At 31.1% G+C, this 27,597-nt stretch overlaps 1 long non-coding RNA gene across 1 annotated transcript in view; it reads left to right on the top strand.

Annotated features, from left to right (window-relative positions):
• The window catches only part of LOC148304144 (uncharacterized), a 192,753-nt gene that overhangs the window by 23,156 nt on the left and 142,000 nt on the right, over positions 1–27,597 (top strand). The window contains exons 2-6 of the long non-coding RNA XR_015838382.1: positions 1,111–1,174; positions 6,133–6,209; positions 13,519–13,586; positions 17,126–17,250; positions 24,580–24,727. This is a non-coding gene — a long non-coding RNA (uncharacterized LOC148304144). The remainder of the gene's footprint in view (positions 1–1,110; positions 1,175–6,132; positions 6,210–13,518; positions 13,587–17,125; positions 17,251–24,579; positions 24,728–27,597) is intronic.

The raw sequence follows: 27,597 nt of genomic DNA, 5'->3' as shown, positions 1-27,597 counted from the left end.
GCTTTCTGTTCGTATTTCTGCCCTTATATTTTCACCCCCATTGCGGGAAATCGCCTCAGAACCTCCCTTTCAGGTTGTTTCTGACCCCACCCTCGCTCTGTATTCTCTATCTTCTCTATCCTTTCTATTCTCTCTTCTCTGCACCTCCTTATCCCTCCATCCCCTTCGGTATTATTTCCTTCCCCCACGTTACGTTTCACCCCCTATTTAACAGAAGCCTTGGATATTTCTCCAGCGCCTTTCGTCCCCCTTCGCCCAACTACCCCGGGATACGGAACGAACATTAAATTTGCGATTAATGCAAAACACTAGATGTATGGAAATTCCTTCTAATGACTTTTGTTTCGCAAAGTAACACTCCTGAATGTATTATTTACGTCAATGTAGTAATTTATTTGAAATAATCAATATAAGTCTATCGAAAGTGCTGTTAATAATAATAATAATAAATTTATATAACTTATATAGCGCCATTTTCGTAAAAAAATACCTCAAGGGCGCTTCACTGTGAATGAATTGGGGAAAATATTATGGTGGAAATGATTTAGCAAACAAATGTGTTTTTAGTCTTTTTCTAAAGATCATCTCACTCTCACTATTTCTAACCATTGGTGGAAGAGCATTCCACGCCGTCGGCCCTGCAACAGCAAAGGCACGCTCGCCAAATTTAGTGCGTTGGTTGCGAGCTGGTAAGATAACTTTGTCCATTGCAGATGTTGTAGCCGATCGAAGCGTGAGACGTCTATCAACCAATTCATCTGGAATACACAGCTCCTTAAGATACTCTGGAGCCATATTGTGTATTGATTTACACATGAGTAGGCAGAGTTTATACTCAACCCTTTCGGGAAAGCGTAACCAGTGGAGTTTGTGAAGTAGTGTGGTGATGTGACTGAATTTAGAAATTCCAAAAATTAGTCTCGCTGCTGCGTTTAACACTGTTATAGGTGATTTTTATTTTATCTAGATAAATGACTTTAATAAAGCAGATAAGCCTACTAAAGTAAAGGCTTCACAGGTTAATATTATACAAAATAACAACATAAATTTACGAATTGATTAATATATATTTTGATTACGAAATAATAAAATATTTGTTTTTATTTACAGATATCAGAATACTGAAGAATTATTACCAAAAAGATACTGCTTTTTAACTTTGAGGACGACGTGTGTAAGTATAAAATGAATATTTCCATTACATATTTGTTAATTTAAAATTAAAATACTTGTGTCTTTTCTAGAGAGCGAGATTAAAGTAATTACATTTTGTAAATATACATATTAAATAACGAAGTCTTTTAAATAAGTCATTACTTAATTCGGTTTTAGTATTCGATCATTCAAAGCTAATCACACCAATCGGTCAGTACATTGTTGTTGTGTTTTGTATATATCTAGTTCCTGATATATATGACGATTTGGCATTAAAAAAACTTAAACTAGAAAGAAATTTAGATTGAGAAAGTATATCTCAATCGGGTAATTCAAAAAGTAACAGTTTCTTATTGGCACATCTCTAATTTTATAATCTCTATATTAATAACTGTCAAAAAAGATAATACTGCTAATACAAGTAGATGTTAAAAGCAAAGTTTATTATTATATTTCGTTTTTCTTGTAATTTATAGTGATTTTCATTAGTACCTACATTTAAACTGTAACTTTGTTTTAAAATCAAAATAAGTATTTTATTATAACTAAATTTAATGTCTATCGGTTTCGAAGCTAACCACTTCTTAATCAAGACTGATTAATACTTTAACTAATAGTATTAATCAATATTGATAAAGAAGCGGTTAGCTTCGAAACCGGAAGACATTATAATTAAGTTATAATAAAATATTTATAGTGATTGTAAAACAAAGTTATATTTTTATTTTAAAATGGAAAATCACAAAGTTAGTGCTTTAAATATAAATTATATTTTCATTAGTTTTTATCTTTTTGTTTGTTTTAATTTTTGGACTTTATCCTATCTTTTCCTTGATTTTCATTAATGTTTTCCATCTCCAAGAAGTGGTCTAGGCATTCTTTAATTACACTCGTATTTAAACATTATAAAAAAGCACTATCAAAGTGGGTTTGTATGTGAGAATCGAATGAAATGTAACGTTATTTTAGAAAAAATCCGAAGAAATGTAACGTTATTTAGTAAAGAATTAAAAGAAATTTAACCTTATTTAGGAAAGAATCGTAAGAAACGTAACGTTATTTAAGAAAGAATTCAAAAAAAGCTAACGTTATTTAATACATGATTCAAACAAATTTAACGTTATTTGGGAAAGAATTGAAAGAAATGTAACGTTATTTGAAAGAACAACTGATATAACCGTTTCAATAGCTTGACACTGTTACAAATTACAAAAAAGCACTTCAACATGATAAATTTTGTAGCTTCTCAGTATTATACCACTGACTTAATCTTCTCCTTCTCCCTTTCCTTCCCTTATTTCCCACCACCCGCTCTCTCTGTTCCTCGTGCCAAAATATAATATAATATTCTCCAGCTTCGGTCCGGATAACTATCTCTCATTGCTCCGACAAAATTACTTCCCATGTTCGTTCTATTTCACTACTACATCGACAAGTTTTCATTAGACACTCCACTCACAAATACAAGGACAATAATATGATCATACAAATTCATACGAAGCTAACATCCCTGGTACCCTGTTCCCAGATCTAAAGCCGGGTTTACACGGTGTGAGAAGCTTGATGGCCTCCAAGATAGTAACTTGCCTACCAACTGTGTAGTCAGTCAACCATTATTACTAAGATTGATTGTTAATTGGATGCGAGTAGCTGTGTACAACTTCACTAACCAGTTTATACACCTACTCAATTTAACTTTTTATTTTATTTCATTCGCTATCTTGAATCTACTGACTATTCCAATATAAGAGCGAGTTCAAATACTGCCACTAATTTATACACTATCATGCTTGACGCGGGTTCGATTCTCGCCAATTGCAAAATGAATTCAAGAAAGATTTATTTTCAATTGGTCTGAGCATTTGTGTTGTATTTTTCATATTCACCTTCCCTATCCTTACTATCCTACCTGCAGACAAGCATCTAAAATAGACGCTTTGCGGGTTATTCCTTTAAAATAATTAATTTCATTAATTGATTCGGCAGTCACTTGTGGTAAAATCTATCCATTTTTAATTATTGTTTTACTTAGTAAATGCCACTATTCCTTAAAATCTAATACGACACGTGTTTCGATGCATTCTGCATCGTTTTCAAACACTGTATATACATTACGGTGTTTGAAAATGATGCGGAATGCATCGAAACACGTGTCACAGTAGATTTTAAGAAATAGTGGTATTTACCAAGTAAAACATTAATTTAAAAAAATTAAATTTAGTTACTTGAATTCCAGGGCGGGCAAGTGAACTTTATTCAAATTATAAATGCTCAGTTCACAAGATGGTGAATAAACCGATCATACGAGTCCGTGCGTACATATCACTTTTACCTTGTAAACCAGGCTTAAGGACCTAGAGCTCGTTGAAATAGGATGCCGGAAACAGGAAGGATAAATTAGATGTACAAAGAACCTAACTAATACGAAAAGTTTAATACGGAATCATACAAATCAAACTGATATAATATCGTATAAATACAAATATTATATAAGATATACTTATTTGAAAAAAATATTGCTAATATAGAATTGAAAATTCATATCATGAATGTTTTTCGCAGATACTTTGTGGCACATTTTATAAACTTTATAAAATTAAACAACTTTGTTTTAACCACTTTTTCGACAAAAACCTTGACATCATCAGGGTTCATTAAATTCTAAAACATTTAAAACATTAAAGTACTCATAATTAATATCATTCCCTAACCAAAAACAATTATTTTTAATGTTTAATGTTTATGTTTAATGTTAATGTTAATGAGTATTTAAATGTTTTGAATGTTTTAGAATTATATATACATATATATATATATATATATATATATATATATATATATATATATATATATATATATATATATATATATATATATATATATATATATATATATATATATATATATATATATATATATATATATATATATATATATATATATATATATATATATATATATATATATATATATATATATATATATATATATATATATATATATATATATATATATAAAGGGTCCGCCAAATAACTTTTTTTTTTTGAAAACAGGGCGCAAAACATCGAGTGTAGCTTCGGCTGTGTGGCACGTAGCGCCGTCCTGTTGAAACCAAATGTTGCCAATATCCTCCTCTTCAATTTTTGTGAACAAAAATCCGTTCAACATGGCCCGATAACGATCGCCATTGACTGTAACGGCCACTCCTTGCTCATTTTCAAAGAAAAATGGCCCAATTATGCCTCTGGACCAAAATCCGTACCAAACAGTGACTCGTTTTGGGTGTACCGGCTTTTCAATGTATGCGTGCGGGTTTTCTGTGCCCCAAATACGACAATTTTGCTTGTTTACATACCCGCCAAGATCAAAATGAGCTTCATCCGAAAAGATGATTTTTTTGGCAAAATCGGCATCTTCTGTAAGTCGATCGCAGGCCCACTCAGCGAAGCGAAAACGCATTGGATGGTCAGTTGGCTTCAACTCCTGAACCAATTGGACTTTGTATGGCGTCATACCAAGGTCTTTATGCAAAATTCGTCTCAATGATGTCTCCGAAATGTTCAATTGTTGAGAACGACGGTGAATTGATGTTGATGGCGCTTCACGCACACTTTCTGCCACAACATCGATATTCTCGGGTGTACGCACTGTTTTTGGCTTTTCACGCTTTGGTTTATCGATGAGGATGCCAGTTTCTTTCACTTTTTTCACAAGATAACGAACATACGGAGCTGACGGTGCTTCTCTTCTTCCAAAAACCGTACGCAATTTTCGCACACATTCTGCAACATTACCATGATTTTCAAAGTAATGTCGCAATATTTCCCAGCGTTGTTCAAGCGTATACATAACCATATTCGCTCAGCGGAAGGATAAAACTAATTATCTGTCAAATCAGACATGAGCTAAGTGTTACCATTCACGAAATAAGCACTAGTTGAAAAAAAAACTTTAGATGGCGGACCCTATATATATATATATATATATATATATATATATATATATATATATATATATATATATATATATATATATATATATATATATATATATATATATATATGTATATGAATTTTAAGTAGTCCACATATTTTTAATACCAAATTTCAATGTTTCGTTTCGAATTGAAATTGGGAACCCCTGGAGACAACCCTTCGCCCTCGTAACAAAGGAATATGCTTGGAATGGTTGCGCTTGACAAATTTTTGGATTACTTTAAACCACACATCGGTGTAAAGCCTTTCTTTATTTCACTTTGTGTTAATGAAATGTTAAGGCGCCGAGTGTAATTACACCCCGGCAAAATATCTCGCATTTTATAGGCGTCAAAAAACAGCTTAATTAAGTTTAGACAATACGATTTCTACAATTCAAATAGTTACCGAAATTAAAAACCCTAGGCGTTATCTACATATATTAAAATGTAAATTTATAACATTTTGAGTGTGTCCAAATACTTTTTCACAAATCTGGATTATCTCCGCTTAGGAGTAATATATATTTTTTTACATCTCAACATAGATGAAGAAGAAGGCCTGTAAATGCTAATTTCTTTATTCTTCTTCATCTATGTATGTTGAGATGTCAAAAATGTTAAATGTAATTATTCATTTGTCAATCTCAAATCTGAAATATTGATACAACGTTGCATTTGAATACGCGTGTGTTTTTTTATCAATCTATACAAAATTTGTGCGCCTCTATAGTGTAGGAGTTAGCACATTTGGCGGCTATGCTGGAGGTCTCGTGTTCGATTACCCATTCGAAGCCAACCTTAAAAAATGTACGCAATATAGATGTTCTATAAAAATCAGAATGGTGAACGTTACACAGGTGTAAATGTGATCACTCAAGCCACTTATATGCTAGTTTGTAAGCTCTGGAATGCTCAGACTTCCATCTCCTTTCGGTTATGAACAATAGATGTTTCATCTCAAGTTTAGACCTATAATGTGTTTTTTTTAAATTTATTTGTAGATGGATTCCGAGTTTTAACGATCTTCATACAACAAGATTCTCAACTCGACCAACACGGTGATAATCTGGTTATATCGGTTAGTATTAATTCCCATTTCTGAAGTTTCACAAGCGTTAATTAATTTTACAACATAAATCAGAATGAATAATTAATATTCTCAGTTCAGTAATAATTTAGAATTTCCCACAAACTCCACAATAGATGAGCAAACTCTTAAACTTTCCGTACGAAGCCTCACTGAAACTCAAATAGGAACACACACGATATTATATAGAGCCCCGGTCATTTCGGGTGTTTTCTCTGTGCTTAAGCAAAACTGTGTGTTTCATTAGAGAGTTTAGAAGTTTGGCGAGTTATTATCGTCCATACAGATGCGTGTATGGGAAAGGGAGTGGCTATTTAGTATGTGGATCCTGTACGTATCTACGTAAGGTACGGAAGCTTTCATCGACCTAAGGATGTATTTTTACAACATTCTGAGTGTGTTCAAATACTTATTTACAAATATGACAGAATCTAACATACGTTTCATAAGTGTCTCTGCTAAATACATTGCTTACTCAACTTAACCATACATGCTGTCAAGAATTCACATTCGAAAGAACGTGTCCATTACAGGATATACATATACAAGATTAAAAAATGTGAGTAGAGTGGTTGTTAATCATGGGTAGAAAGGTGAATGATACACGTGTAAACCGTTATGTACTACTTTGCCTACCGAATTAGGTCATCTTATTGTGATGAACTTGTATAAATCCTATCTCCTCCCCCCTCTAATTACAACACCTCTAAAGACCACACATTTTGACTCCTTGCACTATTTTCACAGGTCGGATGACATTATTTTAAAGTTAATAAATAAATAATAACATTTTAGGGTGTGCCCAAATCCTCGTTCACATATCGCTCACTCCTTTCAAGAACGTCATAAATCAAAAATCATCAATTTTCAGTTGTGCATATTTTCGGAATGCCCAGAAAATGTACTAGATCCCAGCAAAAGCGGCATATTTTTAACTTAATATTTACCAGCTACAGAGCAGAAAGTGTCATTTTTGCATTTTGAAGAAAAGGTATCGTTTAACAATTTTTAAAATGTACTAAATACTTTTCAAATGCAGAAAAAATCTTCAGGTTTTACTTAAAAAGATCTGTTACACAGTAAAAAGTTCAATAAGTGGCTTGATATATATTTTTTATACATTGTACTATATTTTTAAACTTTAAAAACGTTCTCCTGAAAAATCAAGTTTTTTATTTATAACGTTCTTGAAAGGAGTGAGCGATATATGGGTTTCTCCGCATAGGAGTTATATTTATTTCTCTGTCATAGGCAGTATTGTGAATGTTACATGTGAATAGAAATGATACACAGAACTTATGATGGTTCGTAAGCCTTGCAAATACCCAAATTTACATTTAATTTTTATTTATGTCGAGATGTCTAAAACGTAAAAATACATATATACATACATCGTTTGTAGAAATATTAAAATTTAAATAAATATATAGCTCAGCTTCTATTGAAACCTTTATGCTTCCTGCAACTAATCCAGATTTTCAATCAAACGGCATGGTTCGGTATTGGAGACATTACCCTAAAACTTTTCTGTATTTGAGTTAGGTATTCATCTAATACTAATGCGCGAAATATACAGCGAAACTTTCGAGCGCTGTTAACATAAAGATGGCCCCCGTTCTCAACCGAGTAATAAAATGCAACTCTAACGCTACTAGCAAAGCTCAAAAAAATTTTTTTTAAATAAATTCTATAGCTCATTAAATAAGTAAGATCAGTTTTTAGGAATTGTGTAGTTTTTTGTGAATAAAACAAAATAAACGTAAAACTGTGTGATTATTATTGTTGCGATCGCGCTACGTATGCTTAAAAAATTCCATTTTTTTATATGATTTTTTGACATATCAGCATAGAAGAAAAAGACTGTGGTAGTCTGGGCATTTACGAGACTTAATTTAATAATAACTCAATGACGTCACCTATCGGATCCAAGAACCAATCCAAAAGATCCAATTTGCAAGAATCTGTATACTTAAGGGATAGACTAAAAATAATATTTATATGCCTGAATTTGGTATCATTTGGTCTATTGGATCTTGAGAAACAACCTTTTTTTTACTGGGTCCAAAATTTACAGAAATTCGTTTATAGCCAGGACTAATATGTATATATCCAAAATTGTGAGGTAATCGGATTTTCCAAGATATGTGGTATTGAACATATCGTGGGTGCACTGGCAAAAACGAAAATATCTAATTTGACTAATGATGCAGTATCATAAAGTTGTTTGAAGTATCAAATTTATGTAGTTTTGCATGTCAATTACCAAAAAGTTTAATAGCGAGTATTTTGTTCTAACTAAAGGCTTTAAATAAAAGGGAGTTTAGAGTTTACGCTTTTTGCTAGCATACCCGCGATATGCACTAACGATTTCATATATATATATAAAGATTTGATGACGAAAGCCTCTTTCCACAAAAAATAATTAAAATCATAATTTTACCATAAATAAAATTATTTCAAAGTGAACCACTGCAAATTAGTGTTATGTTTTTAAAAACACGCTCATTCATTTGTGATCAATAAGTTGTTCCATGATTTTTCATGATTAGTCAAATATTTTAATTATTAATAATTATAATAATTTAAAAATGTTTCATAATTAGACATGAACTTTCTAACAAAAATCTCTGCTAGAAAATAACCGGCTATCCAATTAATTCGGTTATAGACTTACGTGTGTACTTTAAATTTGACTACGCCCATTTCTAACACAACTGTCAGCTAAATAACGCTACGGGATTTGGGACTCGGTGGAAAGTTCTCCCCCCCCCCCCCCCGACGCCCACAGCCCTAGCGGAGAACATCTAATAGCCAGTGGTGGAGCCGAGTGTTGATTTTGCGAATATCAGCGTTTAGCTTGTAAAATATTTAATAAGTCCGAAATTAAAAGTTTCACACATAATGCGGTGTGTATCTTTTCGAAAGTTGAAAATTAGTTCGCGTAATGTTTCCAGTTGTTTGGGTGCGTGTTTTAATTTTTCCAGTTTGTTTGTTCACTAGTAAATTAAAATTCATACTTCTAATAGGATATATTAAAAATATATAAAATTAATATAACACACATTTTGTTTTATCCTAATTTATTTTTTGGTGCTATTATCCCATTCGGTTTCGACAAATATGTTGTTTTCTTCGGGTAATGATACGTATTCATCATAAGAATCTTAATTTAATCAAATCATTATTGTTATTATTTGTGTGCGACCCATTATGACATATGGCATCAAATGCAGAGCGGAAAACGCAGTAACAAATAAACACGCTAAGAGTGTCAGAAATGAGCATATCTGGCAAGAGTCTACGAGAATAGTATGTCTATAAGGAACACTAGGATAAGAGAAAAACGCGAGATTGAAGATGTGGTTGGGTAGGTAAGACAACAAAAAACACAATAGTATGCGCATGTAAGGAGAATGGAACCATCCAGACTCTTGTAGTCCTCCAAAGAGATAGATTGACAGCTGGAAATAGACATCACAGGAGTCTATAAGGCCTACGCCAAGAGAAAGAAAAAGAAGGTGAAAAAGTGGGATAAATTTTCGTGCATATTCGTATTAAGAGTAAACTTTGCCTACTTCTTTGGTTACATGGTTATACATATTTGACATTGAGCTATGGACCAGTAATAAGGAAAAGTCGACCTACGTGTCTCCCAATAAACTAACTAATATTTAATTATCCCGGTCATTTTAATTATACTTCTTCTCTCCAATTGGACCTTCGTCAGCAAGTGAAGGGAAGACAACCCGAGCCCAATTATGTAAAAACGAGAAGTGAAAGTTCCTTTTAACCCCAGAATGTTTCTATACTTAAGGGCTTAATTTGGGGGCAGACTCCCTAGTGAGAATCGTGCCAGAGCAATGATTAAGGGACTTGAGAAAGTTTAATATACATCGGAGCACCTCCTACACCCCTGGGATACATTTGAAATCATTTTGCTTCGGAAATCAACAAACTATGGGTGTGAGTTGAGACTCGACTAATGAAACGGAAATTGTTTCTTGAATATGTAAATAACTGTATATATATATATATATATATATATATATATATATATATATATATATATATATATATATATATATATATATATATATATATATATATATATATATATATATATATATATATATATATATATATATATATATATATATATATATATATATATATATATATATATATATATATATATATATATATATATATATATATATATATATATATATATATATATATATATATATATATATATATATATATATATATATATATATATATATATATATATATATATATATATATATATATATATATATATATATATATATATATATATATATATATATATATATATATATATATATATATATATATATATATATATATATATATATATACATATGTTTACCCACTCTTATCTGTTTCAATCGTTGGGTACTTTTAATAATTTAAAAAAATGAACAATTATGTCCAAAATACACACTTTACTTAAATGAATGCCATGTGATCACTGTTTAGGGTAATATTAAATAAATATCACACTGTAAAATCACTATTTTCTCATCACACCTGGGAATCGAACCGGGAACCTCCAGCACGGTAGCTAAACACCCTAAGTACACCACGGAGGTGGATAATGATTTAGTAACAGTAAAAACGAACAAAGGGTTGTAATTTATAATAATTCGGTATAGTTTGACATCGCGATGGCGGATAACACCCTCACGACAAGTGGTTCTACAATATGCTATATAATACGCGCGCGAATGTGAACAAATTTAGGGTATTTAATTCTAATGCTGAAGCACAAAGACAAATTAATAAATCCTGTTCGTTTGCTAAATTAAACCCACCAACTACTGGTAGGTTTGCGAGTGTGTGGAAATCCTTAATTCGTACAAATATGTGCATGTGTTGGGACCACGCGAGCTGCGGTCAACACACAAAGGATATAATATAATATGTGCGGAAGAGAAACCCTTGATAAAGGAAGCACAAAGCGTCTTTGCGATCTGATTTAAAATTTTAATTGACCACAAAGTGATGCTTTCAATATATAATAAATGTAATCTAAGAAAGGAAAAAAAACACACAAAAAATAATTATAATGAAAATAAATCATATTATCAAAAAATATAGACAATAAATATGAGGAACAATAAATATGAGACATGAGGAACGCCAGAAAATCATGTATGTGATTATAATCCAGAACTCGGACCTCACATACTAATAAAAGAGTTTCTGCTCAATAACAAGCTTCTTTCATCTCACAAATCTCTAGTAAAGTTCTAGTGATTCAAGAATAATATTTCAAAATTGCTTATGTTGAAGCTAAAACAATAAAAATGAAAAGGATATTTTCTGCCGTATATGATTGTAATCCAGGATTCGAACCTCACATACAAATACAACAGTTTCCGCTCAATAAAAAAGGTTCTTGTCTCACCAATAGATGTCACTAGTGAAAATTCTAGTGATTCTTATACAATGTTTCAACATTGGATTATATACACTCGTATAGAACTTCCAAGAATTTAAAAAATGTGGTTGTCAATAATGGGTAGAATTGGTGAATGTTACACGTGTGTAAAGTGAGCACTTAAACCAGCCTATGACGGTCGTCAGCCCCATAAATCCTCAGACTTCCATATTCTTCTTCATCTTTGATGAGATGTCAAAAAATAATATGAAAATAACTCCTGTAATTGGTCATCATTCCATCACAGGTCAAATATAGGCTACATTTGACCTGTTGACGGAATGGTTTTTCCGAAACCGATAGACATAAAGTCGTGTTTTTAAGTGGTAGTACACGAAGTGAACGATGAATGATAAAGAGAGTATTATATTACCATTATTTTAATATACAAAATATATACAATAAAGTTTCGATACATACTTATATACATAGGTTATTTACATGGACACTCTCTACTTGGTTTTGTACATGAGAAATAACTTTGCAATGTCGATGCTGTGGTATAAAGTACTTGTCTACAACGTAGCCGTTTTCTGTACTGCTTCTGTTAATACAAATAATAGTACCTGCTCGATTAATAGAACGTACCTACTTGCCTTATACACTATTCGCAAAAGGGTGATTTTTTTTAAATTAAGTACTTTTTATGTTTCATTAAACTTTTCTGTATATATCTATTTTTCTTAAAATCCTATTGTACTCGAACATACTGTTTCGATGCATTCAAGATCATAAGTATCAAACACCGTATGTGGAACTTGTCTTAATGGTGTTGAATAAATCGAAACACGCGTCACAGGTTTCAGGTGAAAGTGATATTTACGTTTAATATTTAAGTAAAATTTAAATAAATAAAAATAATAGCACTAAGTATGTAAAATAAACCTCAAACTTTTTAATTAACTGCTTTTATTTTTTGGTAATTTTCTCAAACTGGTTTTTATAAGAACCCTAATATTTTCAGCGATAAATATGTACCAGGTATGGAAACCGGAGAAAAGGAACAAAAAATAAAAGTGGTTTGAAAAAAATATGTTTGAGTTATATTTTATAAAGTTGTATAAACTGTGCCACAAATTATCGGCAAAAAACAATTAAGAAAAAATAAAAGGTTTTACCATAACGTTAATCAATTTATAGAGGATTCTTATTTTTAATAAAAAGAAAAGTACAGTACACTCCCGATTTTCCGGGATGCATGGTAAACAAAAATTCCTTGTAAACGATTTCCCGGGTAATTCGAAGTCAAGAAAAAAAATTAACAAAGAGAAATTTTAAATTATTCCGAATTTTGACATGACCACTTTCAAGTATTTGAAATACTCGATCATGCCAAGCTTTTCTCGGTCTTTTTCTGTTTTTTTAATAATATATATGTAATATAAATGTGAATACAGGTAATCCTATATACACCACTATCCTTATTATTTATCGTTCACTTTTTATAATACCACTTATTCGTGACCACCAGTTTAAAAAAAAATACATGTATGCCCATGTATTTTTTATGACCCATATTATTAGGACACCACGTATTCCTGAAAGTTGCACTGTTTAGTTTTAAAACTAAACTGTTACATTTTCATATTTCGGAACCTGCTTTAACACTCTGACGCTTTGTGAGTATTATGCATTGAAAACACAAACTCATCAGCCGTGGACTAATTGAATTTTGACGTTGTTCCTAACACTTCCATTCATTTTAAATAATTTCCCATAGTTGCTCTTTGAGATCTTAAATAAACTCCTGTTTAGTTAATTCATTTGTGAAATCAGACAGATTTGATGAATTTGTTTTGTTTTCTATTTTTTCAGTGAATTCGAGACATCGACATGATCAAACGTCTCAAAACACCTTCTGCAGATTCAAAAACAGATAACAGGTATACTTTTCCATTTATCTTATTTTTCGTAAATCTTTGATGTCATTTTCTTTTTTTTTTTTTAATTTTTAAGGGGCACAACGTTAAAAAGATGCCAAATAGTCCTTAAATGACATATTAAATTATCGATTAATTATGTTAACGCTCTCTGCTTCCGGATTCATGTCATAGTTTCATTTTTTGTAGTTTTCTGGTCTTTTTATTGGTTTAATCCATTCTACCGACATTTGATACCTATTTTTTATTTAAAAAAATTATCCCTTTTAAATTGATTTTCACTGACTTTGTGGTATTATATTTTGTTTTTATTTTTTATTTTAACATCACTTTGTAAATATTTATTTTACTTTAAATATATTATGACGCGTGTTTCGATGCATTCAACATCACATCATTTTTGTTTCACAAGAAGATTTTGTTTGGTTGGAAAATATTGCTTTTTATGAGTAAGCCCGCCAATGTGTATATTTCTTTTCTGTACATCAAGTTTAAATAAATAAAAATTTAAAAAAAATGTGTATCTTAATATGTAAAAAAATCATGAATTATCCAATTTTTTAAATCACCCTTACAGAATCGGTTTTAGTGTTTAAGATAGAAAATACTAAGGTACATTAATATTTAGTTAAAAGAGTACATAATTTCATTCAAATTTGTTGTTTTTTTTTCGCTATGGATTTGTGTAATAATTCGTAACGTTTTAAGCGTTTTGACTTTTTTAAACTTTTTAAAAATACACGTTTTTAACATCCTGCGTTGTCAGTCACTCCTTTGACATTTTGGAATAAACGACGTAATTTCGTTCTGACGTTTAAATTTGCCCTTTGTATCATTAATTACGTAACTTGTGTAGCCAAAGCGAAGGGAAGGAGTGAAAGACATTTGCAAAGGATATAAAAGACGGACTTTTCCTAACGGCGGTCGACCCTTTTTAATGAATGTCCTTAATGATACGCGTACGTAGGTACGGGTCAATCCGGTGGATATAAGGACTAAAGGATGTAAGGAGCGGAGGACTGGCAGGAGGGAGGGTGGGTAGTGTAGGATGCCATAGAAAATTGGTCAGTTTATACGAGGAACAACCCTTATTGGACGCTGTAGGGGGAGGCTCTAAGTATCAATATAAAATACAACTAGCTCAATACTTGTGTAGTATCTAACGTTGTTTAATACTTTTACGTATTTTCTCAATGTACATTTTGGAAACCATTAATTTCACAAACAATTTTAACATACACTTTTTTTGCATTGGGATCAACCATTAAATTACTTAAATATTAAATTATTCTTATTTCCACTTTTTCTAATATTACTGTACAAATTCGTCCTGTGAGTTTCCATCAAGACAGCCATTACATAAATATATAAAACATAAATATAAACAAACCCCCTAACTAACCATCATGCCGCTTACCACAGGGGTAGACAGAGAGAATAGAATGCCACATCATTCACTATTTACAATCAATCATCCTCATCCGTCATATCATACATATTCGCTGATCATTCCAACTCCTTACATGGCCACTTTCAAGTATTTGAAAAAAAAATTTACCAAGTTTTTCTTGGTCTTCTTCTACTTCTATATTCCCAACTTTATTAGCCCCATAAGTTTATTTTAGTATTCTTTCCTCACTCATTCATTTTTAATTATTTATCATAGTTAAAAAATGTAACGAATTTTCTTTGAGGTGGTTTAAACATGTGGAGCGAACGGACGAAAAAGAATTGGTAAAATACTCTATTTGGAAAATTTGAACGGTAGAAGAAAACGAGAATGGCCTAGATAGACTTAACACGGCAAAATCAATGAGAACCTAAAATCTAACGATTATACATGCATAAAAATGGCATGATGATAGTAATAATCATTTTGGATTTTTTAATAATTTGGAAGCGTCATTTTCATAAATACTATAAGTTTTCATATGATAACTGTTTTTATTTTCATCATCGTGAGTTTTAAATTACAAAAAAAATATAAAATAATAAAATAGTGGTCCAGCACTGTATGCTATACCTTCATGCATTAAAAATTGTTTTGGCAAATGTCGAATAAGCCAAAATATGTACTAGTAAACTTTTGTGTTAAAAAAAAATTTAAACCCTACTTGTACGTCCGTTTTCCAAGACATCAGTTTATAATTTAACAACCAAATCACGACCATAGACTTGGGCTTGTTTGATATTTCCTAATTTTGATAGAAAATATTAAAATATGATGTATGTAGTGTGCGTTGGTTCCATGCATGTATAAATTTGTGGTTTCAAGTACGGCCCAGAAGTTGACGTAAGGGCTGGACTGAGATGGGGCGGGAGTTCGTTAAAACTTGCGGTCGCACGACCAAATGTGGGAGAGGGCGCCATCTGGCCGTGAGCGCCACATCCTCGTTGGAAAATACAAATAAATAAATCATGTCACGAGTATACGTAGCTAAGTAAACTTTGCGTTTACGCGATTAATTTCGAAACTCGGTGATAAAATGTATTTGTTTGTCGCTTATATTCGCATTTTACTTGTCTTAAAATAAGTCTGAGATTTGTTCATGGTTAAAATCCACATTCTACCACGAATTAACCCTTGACAAATAATGTTCAATGTATAGTGGAGCCCCGAAAATCCAAACAACATTTTAAAGAAAACATTTAAAAAATTGGTAAAAAACTTTATTGGGGCTGTGGCCTTTTCGGATTTATAACAAGTTCGGATAAGCCAGGAATGTTTCGATACAGTACGTACTTAAAGTACGAAATAGTACTTTACTTTACATTAGTTACGTTGTACGTGCCTTTTACATTTCAATCAATTTATTTTTTTACATTTTAATTTAATATTACAGTATTTGAGTAGCAATATAGGTACAGTATTGTATATTTTATTGACTTTTCAATAATAAACAAAACTAAGTTATACCATTTATGTAATATATAATAATTTTATGTAATAATAACATAAATGTGTTATTCAGTATCACCTTCAAAGCCTATATTATGGAGGATAGATCAAATATGATTATAAGAAATTAAATTAGAAGTGATGAATGCAGCACAAACTCCCAAACCAGTAGAAAAAAAAAGATTTTGAAATTGAGGAGAACGCACAAACCCAGTTTCACAGTCGAACGTTTACCCATTAAAAATTATAAAATTTATTGATGTTGTTGTTGTATTTCTTCTTCGTTACGTGTCGTGTCAGGTCCCTCAGTCGTTAACTATTACTTTTGAGAATGTATTCTAGCTGAAAAAGCTCTGTACTCCTGTCCACTCGTATATACTATGGAGCCAGGAGATCCACATCCTTCCGACACCTATTGTCCTGTTGTGCTTCACCGTGATAAATTGAGTGTCAAATTAATAGTTATAAAGACTTTATACATTTTACTTTTAAAACATATCATGGATGATATAAATATATAGTTTGTAATTCCCGGAGGATTTCAACTCAAAAGGAATATTATATTGGTTTATTAATAATAACTAGACAACCTTCATTATTTGGCTACTGAAATTTTGCAAATTACATAATAACTTTATTCCAGGCACACGGGTCCAAGATAAATCCCTTCTTTTTGGACAAGGGACCAAATAAACGTGGCCGATTCTATCTCTAATTTGGCTAAACTTACCGCTATCTGCAGGGGTGGAACTGGGCATTCTAGACAAGGTACAAAAAATCATTTTTTAACATACTATATGTGTATTGTATATTATTTATTTATTTCCAGTGATTCGAGTTCTATATTATGCGTATATTATAACGAATAAAAAATTTATGCGGGTAGAATGGTAGATGTAACACGTGTGTTACATTATCCGAACCCGGGATCTCCAGCACGGTAGCTAAACGCACTGACTAAGCATGGTAAATAATGAATGCAAATAAATAATTAAAGTTGTTTTACACAAAATGAACGATGAAAAATTCAAGAACGCCGAAGGACATCATGGCTGAAAAACCTACGTCAGTGGTTTGGCAGAAGCACCAAATCTCTGTTCCGAGCTGCAGCATCTAAAGTCAAGATAGTCATGATGATCGCCGATCTTCGTTAGAAGTGGCACAAAAAGAAGAAGAAGAAGGATGAGTGATAAGGAGAGTGTTATATTACCAAACAACAGAGTTAACAATGCTTTTAATATACAAAATAAAATAAACGAAACTCCCAATTAAAAAAAGAATACTAAAAAAACCGAACGCTTTAGGTACTTGTCCCGGTTGATATTATTTTTTTTTAAAAAATCATTCTTCTAAAAACAACATTTTAAGTGTGTCCAAATACTTGTTCACAAATCTGGATAATCTCCAATTATAGGAGTAATCATATGATTTATCCAGACTTCCATATTCTTCTTGATCTATGTTGGGATGTTAATATTGAAAGCTGCCCCACCACATGCCCAGATCTGATACAGAAGCATCTAGGCTTCCTGACAGATCTGCTCTTGCTAAGCATTTTTTTAAAACTAAGTTGCGAAATTGATTGAAAATGTGAAACAATATAAAAATATAAAGTTTTTGAGATGTTAAAAAAAGAATTCTTGTAGATATACATGAATACGTGGTATCGATCCGATACGACCCTGGTCTGCCGAATCGTGGTAAGGTAAGACCCGCGTCTGCCGAGGACAGATGCCGTAAGCTCCGGAGGGGTTGAAACTTTGCCTGAGTTGTTGATCGAGGGGGTGCCTTCCACCCTCCGCCCCCGCCCCGCCGCCTACCCCCGCCGCCCAACCCTCGCGCCACACTCCCCGGCCATTGTATACTTACAGATGAAACTATTTCGGGGAGGGTGAGATTGATGATGTCAGGAGACGGTGGACGTGCAGAAATTGCTCTGCGAATAAGCTCTCGTGCATCTAAGGGATGTTTAAGGGTTGCAACATTTTTTCGATTTTCAAAGATTAAGTGAAAATCTCATTTTTCCACAAAATTTTCCATTTAAACATTCAATATTCTATGCAGAAAATACTTCATTTGTAAAGATTAAGTGAAAATCTCATTTTTTAACAAAATTTTCCATTTAAATATTCAATATTCTATGCAGAAAATACTTTAAATTAAGCGTTTTTACAATATATGTGTTTTTCCAATAACATGATACCCTAGAGTGGTACCTCAAATATAACATAATGCTGATCATCATCAAAGGATGTTTTTTATAATCAAGATAACAGTGCATAATTGTATTGCAGTATCTTATGCACCGTACAATAAGAGGTACAATTTTTTTTTCCTAATTTATAGGTAAAATTAAAATTTAATATGTATATATTTTCTCAATATGTATATATTTTTAAGTTTTTGTGTTTCTAGTTGATATTCGTATTTTTTACCGGTAAACTGCACCCATTAATGCATAGGGCACTGTATCATATATAAGTAGCATTATCTTGATCGTTAAATACACGAAGGAAAGATGATCAACACCGCGCTTCAGATACCAGTCCAGATTTTTCAACTCTAACATGTATAATATTACTCGGGAATAGTACGTGAAGCGCAGGACTTAATACTATGCCTTTATAAATAATCTGTAATATTTCTGATATGTGATTTCTCAAATATTCGTTTTAAAAGTACTTTTATAGTGGCATCCTTGCAGTAAGGTTTTAAACTTCTTCCGTAGGTACTTTTAGAATTTGGTTAGGGGTTGATTGCCCTCCCTTCCATGAAGAGGTCTGTTAACCCCTTTCACCCCTAAGAATAATAAATGGTTTGTCAGTGACCAACTGAAAGTATAGCAAATGGAAATTCTTGACAATATATATTGTATTTAAATGCTTTGTGTACGTGAACTAGTAGGTGTATAAATAAAAATGTTTACAAGTAAATATTCTATTATTTGATATATTTATTTTCTCAACTCACCAAAAAAGTTTTACAAAAAATAAATATAACTTTAACTTAGTTTTCCATACCTCGTATAGTAGCGCATCTATCTACGATCTCTCCTACTCATCTACATTATTTATCATAATTTAAACTCACCAAAATAGAGAACTTCATCTACCTTTTTACACATAATACAGTAATAATAATGATGTGTAAAAAATACCCTTCCTTGTTGAGGACTTCATCTTATTTCTCTTACACATCATTAAACAGTACTTCTTTTTCTGTTTCTTAGCTGTTAGACTATGGAATGAAATAACTATCCTTGTTGAAAACTGCATATGACTTATCTCTAAAAAATATTGTAAAACACGTAGTCATCATTATACATTAAAAAAATATTTATTCGTTATAAAAGATTCCAAATTCACCACATACCGTAGATGATAAAATTTAGAGTTTCCATGGTTTACGTGATTGTTTATTTATTTAATAAGGAAAATTGTTTTCTTAATTTTATAAAAGAGCAACATGAAATACAAATTTTCCGCACAAACATACACATTTTTCTTCACAAAAACTCCGAATATTGACAAAAATAATTGCTTTTATTTTTATTAGCAAAATTAAAAAAAAAACTCTTTTTAATTTGGATAGATATTACAAGAATGTAAGCCAAATCAATTTATGAAAAATAACTATCGTTTGAATTGCCAAAAGTTTTATTTTTTGACTGTGACACATTCTGCCTTTTTTACGTATTTATACGTACCAACTAAAAAGCTTCGATAAAAGCTTCCTTACTCCGGCCATTCGCAATGTAATATTTTCATATCATCTTTATACAGCCAAGCCAAGAGTAAATATCGAAAGTGAGGCAATAAAGAGGAAGGATCCCCATCCCTCTGAGGGCGAGTGGGCCGGGGTGGTGACAAGGAAGTGGAGGGGGGCGGTCAGCGGAGCGTGAACTAAAGGAAAATTAGAAATGTCTCCTCCTATCGGGGTGAGGGTAGTAAAGTCGGGGGTGGCTAGTAATGAGTCGGGCTTAGGGGTGGATTATTGCCTCTCCTAGCACACGTCCAACCACTTCATATTCTAAATTCACGCTTGCCTTGTATTTCAGAAAGGTTGCTCGTTACGTGGTAGTAAACTTTGGGTACGTACATACCTACACGTGTCTACGTGCCCAACAGCCTTCGTAAATTGTATCCTAACTCAATTTTACCCACCGGATGCACAATTTCGTAATCTTATAACACCAAATACACCATATTCATAAAGGTCTCTTCTATTTTCTTAAAACTTTTTTCATGTTTTAAAGTTTTATTTAAGTTTTACTTGGTAAAATCCTCTATTTCTTAAAATCTATTTGTGACGTGTTTCGATGAATTCTGCATCATTTTTGAATGCCGTATGTGAAGCTGAGTCTGAATTTAATTAATTAATGGTATATTAGAAAACTTGTTCAATCTAACCACAGATGATGCTGAGAAAAAACATAGAAAGTGTCAATTGAATCATAAATAAAATTAAATAACAACTTAATGGTTTTTTCCACTTTTGTTTTACTAACCAGTGACTGGATTTCATCATCAGACTAGTCTGATGATGTCGGTAACGACAAAACCCGGTCACCGATCAAATAAAATAAAGGTGGACAAAACTATAAAACACGTATTATATAAAATGCAGTTCCACCAAGAAATGTCAGTAAAATTTTTAAATTAAAAATATTTCATTAAATTATCACATATAAACAGTAATTTTTCACTTGTTATTTATATTTTAAGCCAAGTATTATAATATAAAGGTGAATAATTATTAAAATATGAATGAGTCGTGCGTAAAATCTATCATACTATTTATGCATACGCATCAAAATAATATTGGAAGTCAAGGATGAAGAATATAAATAAGTATATATTTTTTTAATAACAATTTGTTGTAAAAATGTATACGCCACTGTGTTTTTTCGCTTCTTCAAAGCAAATACACATTTCTTAGCTCTTATTTACTATTTTCAATGTAACATTCAAATGTGGAACAATAAATATTACTCAAAATTAAAAACTTATTATATTCTAGTTTTATCTAGCAACGCGTTGATGTGGCTCAGACTTGTAAAAAGGAAATAAAAAACAGAAAAAAGAAATCACATATTACTTTTTTTCTGATATCCACCATTCAATGCTGTGTGGTTTGCTCTTACGTTTAATAGATAGCGCTGCAATTGCGATTAAAACATTTTTTCAAAATGCATATAAGACCACGTCCGTACTAGAATGCAACGTTGCGTCAAATTTCGAAGGAATTACCTTTACGAGATTAATATTTTTGATAAAAGAACATTACATTTTTATTAACATACATAGATAGAATTAGGTTTTTTTCTACAATATACTGTTGAATTCTCCACGGTAACTTGTGTTTTTGTAAAGGTCTTCTAATAAGTTTTTTTTAAAAAGCGAAAAAAAAAATTTCTATACTACATACGATTTTTTTTTCAAGCTTTTTAAATTTATTATTTTATACAAAATTGTACAAGATACACGATACCTCACATTAAATAGTAAAAATAATGGGTACAATTAAATTATAATTAAAATGTTACTTTGTTTTAAAACCACAATAAATATTTTATTATTACTTAATTATAATGTCTATCAGTTTCGAAGCTAACCGGTAGACATTATGATTAAGTTATACTAAAATATTTATAGTGATTTTAAAACAAAGTAACATTTTAATTATAAAATGGAAAATCACAAAGTTAGTGTTTCAAATATAATTTATTCAATTAAATTACTTCTTTTATCGTTTAGAAAATGCCGTTCTGCGTAAAACATTGTTGAAACTCGTGTATGAGAATTGCTCGCCAAATAAAATCGGATGTTCGGGAAGAGGGCGTACTTTTTGCAGCGTAAAAAAGATTCAGGTGAAACTCCTAATACTTGTTGCACGAATTTTTCCGTCAGAATCGGGGGTCGCAACCAGAGGCGGCCGGTGACTGAAATTGTCAGAAAGATATTAAAAAATACATAAAAAATATAACAGTAACGAATTAAAAATAAAAAGACAGCTTCAAATTTTCATTATAAAACATTCTTTACAACATTTTGAGTGTGTCCAAATACTTGTGAACAAGTATTTGAACACACTCAAAATGTTGTAAATAAATTATCCGGTCAAATTATAAGCTTAAATAATAATAATGAAAATGGTATTTTCTGGCGTTTCTTATGTGTGTGATTGAAATCCAGGATTACGACTTCACATACTAATATAAGAGTTTCTGCTTAGTAAAAAGCTTCTTTACATCTCACCAATAGATGTCTCTAGTAAAGTTCTAGTGATTCAAGAACAAGGTTCATAAATTAGTTCAAATATATAGAACTTCCAAGAATTTGAGTAGTGTGATTGTCAATAATGGGTAGGATTGATTAATGTTACACGTGTGTAAAGTGATCACTTAAACCAGCCTATGGTGGTCGTCAGCCCCGTAAATGCCCAGACTTCCATATTCTTCTTCATCTTTGATGAGATGTCAAAAAATAATATGAAACTTTCTCGTGATAGACATAAAATTGAACCCAATTACTCATTTTGGATTATCAGGTTGTAGACAATCCTTTCTTTCTGAAGATGTTTCTTTACAGACGAATCAATTATTATTAATTAGTAGAATCCTTAATAAGATATGGAATTAAGTCCTGGGGACATTCGACGAAAACAAATTTAAAAATGGTTCAAAATCTGCAATATTCCATAATCAAAAAAATTGTACCCAGTCATATATATAATCAAAGGGACAATCCAATCTTGTTATATAAACATTTAAAATTACTGCCGGTACGTGGAATATTGTGGATGAGTATCATCGTTGAGCAACAAACTAGACAAAAATATCGAAATCTTCTAGTACACAACCATGATACACGATTTACACAAAACGAAGGTCTGATAGTCCCAAGAATCAACAATAAATATGGAAGTCGAACACTGCAATATATCGTTCCGAACATTTTTAATTTGTTGCCGACGGATGTTAGAGGTCAAAATAAAAAATGGAACAAAGGCAAAATAAAGGAATGGGTAAATGATCAAGAGTTAATTTTATGAACATTGTAAAAAAGATTATATTGTTAATTTTTCTCCTTTTTTGTGTGTATATATTAGGTTAAAATGGTTAAAAAACAATAAAAAAATGTATGCAAAATGAACTCCACCGACAAGACACACAAGGTGGCTTGGTGGGTCTCTGCAAAATAACTTTTTATTTTTATTTTTAATATATGTTAAAAATTGTGATTTATAAAAATAAAAAAATAAATAAATACTACTACTAAAACAGTAAAATCTATGAAACAAACTCAATCCTTTTCTTCCTTGTGCCTTCTTACAATTTAAATAGTTTAATCGAAATATTTTTATTTCCTCTCTTTTTCAAACAACCTTTTGAATCGACTGAGATAGCTGCGACAACTTGTTACATTGATATGTGTGGGTATGTATGCTATCCGTATTAGTAGCGATAACATTGTTCATTGCTTTTACTAAAATCGATAAAATTATGAAAATGGGAATGACAATGCAAACTGTAAAAACGCTGTTTTAAAAATATCCGTCCAGTTCAAAACACTTGTCACGATCGGTGAATAACTTGAGGAGATTCGAGATTTTGATTAAACCAACATTTGCTTATTTATTTATGTAGGTATTACATCATATAAATATCCCTGAAAATACGCATTATTAGGTATTTTTAAATATTTCTTATGTTTTATGAATTTCCAAGTTTTTTTTACTTTATAAAATTAAACAACTTTGTTTTAACCACTTTTTTATTGATACACTTTATCCAACCGGTTTCGACAAGAACCTCGTCATCATCAGGGTTTATGTACTAAATTGTTCTAAAACACTGAAATACTCATAATAAATTACCCCTCCCTTAGCAAAAACTTCCACACGCTCCGTACTCCATATGAAAATATGATTTAAGAATTCCTAAATGTTGTTTTTATTGTGCATTGCGTAGCGAATACGTCAACTCCAAATGACAAATGACAAAGTTGTTTAAATTTATAAAGCTTATAATATGTGCCACAAAGTATCTGCCAAAAAGTTCTTACAATCCCTATATATTTTTTTTATCAATTTCAGGAAGGTGATCTGTATCCGATTCTCAGCCTTCGTGAACAATTGACTTCCTCGATGAATCAGCTCTGAAGATCGTCGCCTCATCCACTTCAAAACAGCGAATCGTGCTTCGAAAACGTCTTACATTAAATTAATGATTACTACAAACGATGTAAGGAACTCTGACTACCTGCTGCTTTGCTAATTAAACGCTTTTTAAACTGACATGTGCTTTTTATATTTGCTTCCGCTTCTTGCTTTTATTTGTAGACTTTGTTATTTTTTCAGCATTTTATTTTTTAAGAAAATTCTTTTCCAACATAATGATATATTAGCTTCTAAAGCAGTTTCATATGTCCAACACGTAACTCGTGAGCTGAAGGCGACCGGATTTGTTTTTTTTTAGAACTCTTCTGAAGGTTTAAAAGCAATTTCTTTGTTTTTTTTTTTTCATTTACATATTTTATTTTTGAAATAATTCCAAGACAGCTTATCTTGTAATCTTGTAATCTGTAGCTTATCTTTTAATCAAAATTATGAAAATTTGAAAAAATCTTGATCGTCTTTTTAATGTTTATGTAATCTTTGTAAATTATGTAAATAAAAGGAATTGATATACTTCTGATCCAATACGGAATTAAAGTAATTGTATAAATATTTTTACATTTTTATTTACAATATTAAAAACATTCTTGACAATAAAAGTAAATTAGGTATTTATTTTTATCTTAACTTGAAATTATTAGAAATGTGCGTGTAAATTGCAATCATTGAAACTTCTTATTGCTATGGATTTTTTTAAATGAAATTAAAATTGTAAAATTTGAAAAATGTTGTTGTACGTAAATATCAATCAATTGCTTTTAATGTCGACTGATTGTTGTCGTTTAAAAATAGACAGTTAACATATAAAAAATAATTATAAGACTAATATATTTTATATTAAATGAAAATATTTAATATGTTTTTTATACTTTCTATTATGTGAGTTGTGTTTAATATGTAACGTATAGTTTGTTTTTCTTTTGTATTCGGCAAGCAATGGATTTTAATTCAAGATCGCTGTTGTACAGGCTAGACATACTAAAAAACTAAAGTTCGTTGAATTACATCGAAAATCCTGTGAAAGTTGACTGAATTTATTGAAATATCAATCTGATGATATATTTTAGTACGGTGATTTTTAAAATATGCAACTCTTGTATCTCATAATAAATCTTTCCACGCCGACTTTTTTCCCTTCAGCTCTTTCAAATAAATATAACTTTTTTCATTTTGTGTTTATCTATTTATTAAAAGTATTTATTACCGATACAGTATGGCAAATTTATATTTTAATACTTACATTTTAAATACCTAAAAAAATGATAATCGTGATCTTTATACAATTTATCAGTACACATAAAAATCAAAATACTTTTAAATGCCAACAATTCGAAAAATGATTATTAAATTAAAATAAAAAAATTAAATCGTTAACCTCAAATATCCATATCTAAAAATTTTTTTTTTAAATGCATTGCTATAGACATCTAGCGGCGGAGTCCAGAACGTTTTTTCTTGTTTTTACAAACGCGAGAATGGAAAGTGCTTTTTTAAAAGAGTAAAAAACGTCAGTCTGCTTTCTGCACACAACCTTACCCTTACACACACCTACACGTTCCCACCCTCACCACCACACGACACACGGACGGCGTACGAGACGAGGGTGTGTTGGAAACTTTTTGCATGTTTGCGTCTGCACACACTCAAAGACCAAACTCAAGAGACCTGCGGGGGCGCAGGTCCAGATTGGGAATTGCCAAATTCTTTTTCAAAAATGACTTCTGAATTTTACATTTTGTCAGACATTAATATTTTTATTGGTTTTTGTTTAATGCAGATATGTATATCAAAAGTTTCATAAAAGCTGTTTGATAATTGATTTGAAGTGTATCAAAATACATGTCACAATAGATTTTATTAATAACCTCTATTTCTGGACTGATCACGCTTTCTTAAAAGTATAATAAAAACTCTGTCTACTCGTTTAAAAAATCGATACATAATTACGTTCCAAAGTATGTAAAAGAACTGTGCTTTTCAGACGAATTTGTTGGTAGAAGCCTTGCGTTTCTATCAGCTTACTACTATGGGTAATGTGGTATTACCAACTAACAATCAGTTTACTAAATTTGACTAACAAAGGTACCTTTGCTGTTGCGGGACTGACGGCATTAAAAGCTCTTTTACCAATAGTTAGAAGCAGTGAAAGTGAGATGATTTTATGATAAATCAATTTGAACAATTTTCTTTCCCCCAATTAAATTGCAGTGGACCGCCCTTGAGATAATATTGAAAATGGCGCTACATAAAATATTAAAAATTACTATTTTTTATAAGTAAGTCTTTTGTTTTACAATGTATTAATATTACCACAAATAAATCAACAAATACATACGTATATTTAATATGTTTTGCATAAATTCAAAATTTGAAATAAACTAACCATAAAAAAATGTCTTATTTAAAGTGCATAATTGTTTACAACATTTTGAGTGTGTCCAAATACTTGTTCACAAAATCTGGATTATCTACAATTACAGGAGTTATTTTCATATTATTTTTTGACATCTCATCAAAGATGAAGAAGAATATGGAAGTCTGGGCATTTACGGGGCTTACGACCGTCATAGGCTGGTTTAAGTGATCACTTTACACACGTGTAACATTCACCAATTCTACCCATTTGTCTCTAGTGAAGTTCTAGTGATTCATGAACAAGGTTTCTAAATTGGTTCATATATATAGAACTTTCAAGAATATGAGTAGTGTGGTTGTCAATAATGGGTAGAATTGGTGAATGTTACACGTGTGTAAAGTGATCACTTAAACCAGCCTATGACGGTCGTAAGCCCCGTAAATGCCCAGACTTCCATATTCTTCTTCATCTTTGATGAGATGTCAAAAAATAATATGCATAATTGTTTGCTATTCCATATATTAAATAATCAGATTGAAAGATAGAACTTTTATTTATTTATATACTAATATTTTATTTTT

Source organism: Brachycentrus maculatus, unplaced genomic scaffold (assembly GCF_059751285.1).
Source record: "Brachycentrus maculatus isolate JH-2025_06_01 unplaced genomic scaffold, ASM5975128v1 h1tg000328l, whole genome shotgun sequence".
NCBI classification, from domain to species: Eukaryota; Metazoa; Arthropoda; class Insecta; order Trichoptera; family Brachycentridae; genus Brachycentrus; species Brachycentrus maculatus.
Note: the sequence above shows the minus strand (reverse complement) of the source record. Positions and strands in the feature narration are given on the sequence as shown.